Below are 7,006 nucleotides of genomic sequence, written 5' to 3'. Positions count from 1 at the left end.
TTCCCCTAAGAAGAAAGGCCCGGAGCCTATGAAGAAGGCGAATGCCTGTGAAGCTCGTTTCCCCTAAGAAGAAAGGCCCGGAGCCTGTGAAGAAGGCGAATGCCTGTGAAGCTCGTTTCCCCTAAGAAGAAAGGCCCGGAGCCTGTGAAGAAGGAGAATGCCTGTGAAGCTCGTTTCCCCTAAGAAGAAAGGCCCAGAGCCTGTGAAGAAGGCCAACGCCTGTGAAGCTCGCCGCCCGTGACACTCTCACGTAATAATGAGTGGGGCTGTACACGCCCCAGAGTCTCAGGAGCGCCGGCCTCAGGCCCTAGGGCTCCCTCCCACGCCCAGTGGCAGCACTTAGCTCCGCGCTGGTGAGAAGACGTCGAAGACTAGATTAGGTGCCGAAGCGGCTTTTTCATTTGCTTTCCGCAGTTGGCTTGTTTGTTCGCATTTGAAGTCTTCTTGAAATTATTGCCATCGTTGGTATGTGGTTCGTCGATTTTTACTCCCCCGCTTTGATTTCTCTTATGAAAGGCCTCGCGATGGAGGATAGTCGAGCGCCCTCGCGAGTGTTCTTGTTCTAGTCGTTCGAAGGTTTCACGACCTGGGCCCGTTATGGGAGCACCCCTCCAGTCCGTGCCCCTCGGGCACCGCGACACGCACATAGGGCCTGGGTCGGTCGCCCCCCACTGCTGGGGCCGGGAACTATCTACGCGCAAACACATAGCCGAAAGGCACGAAAACGGAATCAAGGTAATGGTTAACAACAATAGCCCCGAACACGCCCCCGCGGGGCTCCATGCAGCTGTTTTCTTTTACGCAGGAAACAAAAGGAAAGAAAGGACAAGCCCGGCGCGGCTCGGCTCACACCGGCCTGCGGAGGAGACTCGGGCTGCCTCCGGGGATCAAGCAGACTCCCTCTCGCGCTTCACCAGGGCGCGACGGCGGGCGGACGTACTGCCGCCTCCCAAGCAGGCGCGACGGCGTGGGGGCTGACTGCGGCCACTGCTGGAAGAGTCGCTTGAAGAAGAGTCGATGAAGCTTGGGGAGCCTTGAGTGCCGCCAACCACGCGGGCGCTTTCTCCTCCATCATCGTCGGGGCTGGGTCCCCGGCCGCGGTCGTCATCCTCAGGGCAACACCTTGCGCGGCGACCATCTTCCCCAAACACCCTCACATAGAGGGTGGCATCACCATCAAACTTAAAGTGCAGGGTGCACCGGCGTCCCAGGCCGCGAGCACGGGCAAACGCCTGCCAACCACGTGTCAAGGCCAAGCTACCAGTGGAGGAGACCTCCAGTGCAGCCCATGAGGCCCGGCCGCAGCAGCCGTCCGCCTGAAGCCAAAGGCCGCCCGGGGCGCCGGCCGGGAGCTCACCAAGGAGGAAGCGAGGGAGTTGGAGCCGGGCGCTAGTCGGCTCCGCCGACCATACGACGAACTTCGGTAGCACCTCCGCAACGCGAAAGCGTGGCCTAGGGGAGCGCGCAACCAAGGCGCGTCCCCCGGCCGCAGCAGCTCGCCCGTCACCACGCTGGGAACCATCTCCACGACCGCGGGAAGCTGTCGTGGCTACGGGATGCTTCCGGGGGCGCCCTCGGCCGCGCTTGGGCGGGGGAGAGGTAGGCTCAACCTGGCGGGCCTTCCCCTTCTATGCAGCCGAGAACCTCCTCGAAGGAGCCATGGAGAAGAAGGAAAAGCAAGGAGGGATGGACTGGAAGGGCACGTGCAGTTCCGTACTTATAGCCAGCGAAGGCCAACCGTCGGCCTCCACGATCGCAGGTAATCATGACACGATTTGCATGCAGGGACTTGTCCAACCTGCGCGATCACCGAGGCGTCGTGGGGAAGCGGAGACGCCCATGTCCCATCAACCGCCACGCGGCGCCCAAGGCCGCAGGCTGTTAGGGCCCGTGGCGCTTCACCCTTGCCCTTTCGCCTCTCAGCACGGCCAAGTCCGGGCGCGCCTCGGGCCCGGGGGCTACTGTCGGCGTTCTGGAAACGGGGGTCCCCAGACTTGCCTGCCTGCGGCCTGGCTCAAAGGGGGGCCCAGCACGGCCCATCTTCATCAACACAAGACCCAAGACCCTCGCGAGGGGCCAAGCCTCGCGGGGCGGACGACGCGGAGCTTCCTCAGGCGCGGCCTCATCAGGCTGGCTCACGAGGAGGCGGAGAGATCAAGGCGGGATACCTCACGAGGTGCCCATGACGACCAAGGGCGCCAGGCGGGCACCAGCCCGCGCAGTGTCCTCCTTTCCTCTTTGGTGCAAAGGGGGCAAGCGCAGGCGAGAGGACCAAGCAAAGGCATCCATTTCGGTGCAACGAGACCAAGACCAGTCCAACGGTGGGAAGGAGGTCATCGTGGAGCCCAGGGCGGCGTCACCATAGAGCCTTTGGCAGGCGAGGACCGACTTTAGTCAGGATAAGTGTACCAGATGTTCCCCTTCAAAATGGCCAATTGTTGGCGCCCTTCCCGCTTAATATTTGGGAAGAGGCCCAAGGCCCTTGCCTATAAATAGGACTAGCCACCCCCAGGGTAGGGACATGATTAAGGGGATCGATCATCATCACGGGGGGGGGCATCTAGATCAAGAAGGTCCAGAACCTGGGCAAGCAGAGAATCAGAGAGAGAGAGAGAGAGAGAAGGGCGGCTGAACTCCTCCTAGTAGTTCATCGCCCTAGCCAAGAGCAGACCCTCGCGAGGCTGTTCTTCCTTGTATTGTTCATCATCATCAGCCCAAGAGGCAATCCACCACACCACACACTGGAGTAGGGTATTACACCACAACGGTGGCCCAAACCAGTATAAACCTTGTGTCTCTTGTGCTGTTCTTTAGTAATCTAGATCTTTGCGAGACGAAGAGGTAGAGGGCGTAATCTCCGCGCGCACCCCAGAGTTCGAACCTCAAGGGTCTGCCGGAACCCGAAATCCGACAGCGGCGGCACGCTCGCCGCTTACTGGCTCCAGCAGGCCGTGGAGGTCGACGTCGGGATCGCGAAGGTAGATGTGAGTGAGCACCCGCGTCAGTGCTGCAGAAGACAGGACACGCGCCTCGGCCTCCGCCGTGGGGCCAAGGCCAAGGGCGACATCCTCAAGAGCGCGAACTAGGAGGGGAAGCAGCTGGGCGGGGCCGTCCTCGGCGCCAGCCAGCGGGCTCTCCAGGCCGTTGTCGTAAAGCGTCCTTAGTGAGGAGCGAGCCTTCGCCTCCATCTCCGTGAAGGCCACACGGTCCTCGGCAAGAACCAAGGCCTTGTCGTCCAGCTCGGCCTTCCTCGCCTTCAACTCCTGCTCCAGCGCGCCAAGGCGGTCGCGGCGCTTCCTGAGCTTGACCTCCCCCTCCGTGATGGCTGCCTCGCGAGCCTTCACACCTTCTTCCTGCTCTTGGCGAAGGCGGACCTCTTTCGCGAGCTGGTCCCGTAGGCCCTGCAGCTCATCCTCCAGTGCCTTGCAGCGACCACGGACGACGACCACCTCCCCCAGGGCTGCGTCACGAGCAGCCTTTGCCTCAAGGAAGGCCTGCTTCTCCTCATCGCAAGCCGTCGAGGCCTGGACCAGCGCCGCCCGAATCGAAGCATTGGAGCGAACCCATCCGGAAGCCAGCTCCAAGCGTCCGGCCACCAAGCGAGGGTCGGCGCCAAGAAGATCCTGCCGCAGTCGGTCCAGCTCAGCGATAGCACGATCCGGAACGGCAGAAGGAGTCGGAGAGACAGCAGCAGGTGGAGTAGGAGGAGAAGGCAGCTGCGCGGCCACAGCATCCTGAGGCGGAGCCTGCTGCGCCCCAATGGTTGTAGTGGCGGCAGCAGGCGAGGACACCTCGGGAGTCACCTGGGCCGTGGGGGCCAAGCTCGCCCCAGCCGGCTCAGCCAGGCCTCGCGAGGACGACCGGGTAGGAGAAGCCCGTGCGTCGCGGTCACTCTCCTTCGCGAGTAGAGGCGCTGCCACGGATGGAACCTCAGGAGCTCCCCTCGACTTCTTTGCTACGGGCACCAGCCTGTCCAAGAGATGCGGACATCAAGCCTCAGAAGCAGAATAAGAGGTAAAGACAAGAATCAAACACTTACAGGTCGTCTCCAGTGAGCTCGAGCGGCCTCGGGCCAAATTTGAAGCCTGAAAGCCGGCTGGAAGGGTCAACCTTGGGAAGCTTGGAAGCGGAAGGTGCGGTCCGCCCCGGGGCTGGGGCAGGCCCGCGGGAGATCAGCCTGGTCCTGTCCTTCTTCGGGATCGGGGGCAAGCTCCCGCCGTCCTGCTCATCGTCATCCTTGTCATCATTGCTCGGAGAGAGGCGGAGAATGCGGGACCTGCGTCGGGGGAGGGGAGCCCTCGACTCTCCGTCAGTCGCCTTGGAGTCAGGCCCTCTTTCCCGCTCCCCTCCTTCCTCCTCTTTGCTGGAGTCGTCGGAAGGCACGTCCACCGACTCATGGGGAGTTTCCATGGGCACGAGCCCATCCCCGTTGAAGGCGGGCATGGACTCCACTACCTGCTCCCAGTCGTCGCGGAGGAACAAGGGCGTAGGAGCATCCACCAACCTCGCCACATCGCCCCCGACCAGAGATTGGAGGACCGCGGCCAGATCTCCGTCGACCAAAGCCGCGGGGCTCGGATGGGGCCTCCACATCGGGAGTGAGTACCGCCGGAGCGGAGCTAGCTGGTGCTCCAGGAATTCCCTCAGCAGCGACGTGCCGGTCAGCTTTGCCACCGCCATGTTGGCCGGCCTCAGATCCGCGTCCATCTTCTCCAACACCAGCTTCGTGCGGGGGTCCGCGAGCTCCGCCCGGCCCCAATCGCTGGAGCTCGTGGGCTGCTCCGTGGGCAAGATCAGCCGAGGGTGAATGCGCCCAGCATCCACCAAGACCCACTTGCTCCTGAAGCCCTCAATCCTTTTCCCGGGGTTCGAGATGGCAATGGCGCCGTCGTAAGCGTGGAAGCTCGCACACGCGGAAGCAGGACCGCGAGAAGTCCGGAGGTAGAAGTAATGGCGCAGCAAGGCCACTGAGGGCCGCACCCCTACGTGAGCCTCGCAGTAATAGGCGAAGATCGCCAGGAGAAGGACGGAGTTGGGGTGGAGATGCAGAGCCTGTAGCTTATAATGGCGGAGGACAGATAAGAAGAACTCGGAGAAGGGAGGCACCAGGCCAGCAGCAATGGCACTTGCGAAGAACGGATAGAAGGTGCTCCCTTGACACTCGGGGGTGGTGGAGCCGGCCTTGAACACCTTCGCCCCGTCGATGCCCCGCGCCACCGCCATCCGGCGCAACCAGGCAAGGCTCGCCTCCGACACGTCCGGCGGGTTCAGGGCAGGCGAGTACCAAGCTACGGTCGGGGACTCACGAGGCGCCATGGCTTCCTAGGTCACGCGGTCGGAGTAGATCTGGAAACTTTGAGGAAGGAAGGAGAGGCGCAAGAAAGGGGATCTTAGCAGCAACCGGAGAAAGTAAAAAAGCAAAGCCTAGGCAGATGCCGCTCCTTCATCAACTCGCATGGTTGCTAAGGCGCTCACGTCCAATCAACTGCCACGCGGCGCCCAAGGCCGCAGGCTGTTAAGGCCCGCGGCGCTTCGCCCTCGCCCTTCCGCCTCCCTGCATGGCCAAGTCCGGGTGCACCTTGGGCCCGGGGGCTACTGTCGGCGTTCTGGGAACGGGGGTCCCCAGACTTGCCTGCCTGCGGCCTGCGGCGTGGCTCAAAAGGGGGCCCAGCACGGCCCATCTTCACCAACACAGACCCAAGACCCTCGCGAGGGGCCAAGCCTCGCGGGGCGGACGACGCGGAGCTTCCTCAGGCACAGGCTCATCAGGCTGGCTCGCGAGGAGGCGGAGAGATCAAGGCGGGGTTCCTCACGAGGTGCCCGTGACGCAAGCCATGATGACCGAAGGTGCCAGGCGGGTGCCAGCCCGCGCAGCGTCCTCCTTTCCTCTTTGGTGCAAAGGGAGCAAGCGCAGCCGTGGAGTACCGAGGCATCAGGCAAAGGTTACCATTTCGGTGCAACAAGACCAAGACCAGGAGGACTGCAAGACGGAGGTCATTGTGGAGCCCAAGACGGCGTCACCACCAGAGCTTTGTGCAGGCGAAGACTACTTTTGTCAGGATAGCTAGTACTAGTTGTCCCCCTTCAAATTAGCCCGCCATTGTTGGCTCCCTTCCCGCTTGATATTTGGGAAGAGGACCAGGGCCTCTATAAATAGGACCAGCCCCCTGCAGAGTGGAAGGACGAGGGGAAGGGACGAAGGAAAGAAAAGAGAGAGAGAAGGGTGACTGAGCTCCTCCCAGCAGTTCATCACCCCAGCCAAGAGAAGACCCTCGCGAGGTTGTTCTTCCTTGTATTGTTCCTCATCATCAGCCCAAGAGGCAATCCACCACACCACACACTGGAGTAGGGTATTACACCACAATGGTGGCCCGAACCAGTATAAACCATGTGTCATTTGTGTTGTTCTTTCCATTGCTTAGATCTTAGCAAGGCGGAGGGGTGCAGGTAGCTAGGAGGCGAAATCTCCATGCGCACCCCAGTGTTCAAACCTCAAGGGTCTGCCGGAACCTGAAATCCAACACCGGCCAATCACACCAACAGGGATTGTTGGGTGTTCAAGCAGGCAGGCAAGTTAAACACCAAAAATGAAGACAAGGGGCTGCATAGCGATGACGACGAGGAGCCCCGGCCGCCGAACAACAGTGGACAGAAGGGTTTTCCCCCACAAGTGCGGATGGTGAACATGATATACGCAACTCACGTCCCCAAAAGCGAGCGGAAGTGCGCGTTAAGGGACGTATACGCGGTAGAGCCAGTCGCCCCAAAGTTCAACCCATGGTCCTCCTGCCCGATCACCTTTGATCGAAGGGACCATCCCACTAGCATCCGTCATGGCGGTTTCGCCGCATTGGTTCTAGACCCAATTATTGACGGATTTCATCTCACTAGAGTCCTTATGGATGGCGGCAGCAGCCTGAACCTGCTTTACCAGGATACAGTGCGGAAAATGGGCATAGATCCCTTGAGGATTAAGCCCACCAAAACGACCTTTAAAGGCGTAATA

Source organism: Triticum dicoccoides, chromosome 2A, assembly GCF_002162155.2.
Source record: "Triticum dicoccoides isolate Atlit2015 ecotype Zavitan chromosome 2A, WEW_v2.0, whole genome shotgun sequence".
In the NCBI taxonomy this organism is placed as follows: Eukaryota; Viridiplantae; Streptophyta; class Magnoliopsida; order Poales; family Poaceae; genus Triticum; species Triticum dicoccoides.
The sequence above is the reverse complement of the archived record's forward strand: the minus strand, read 5'-3'. Positions refer to the sequence as shown.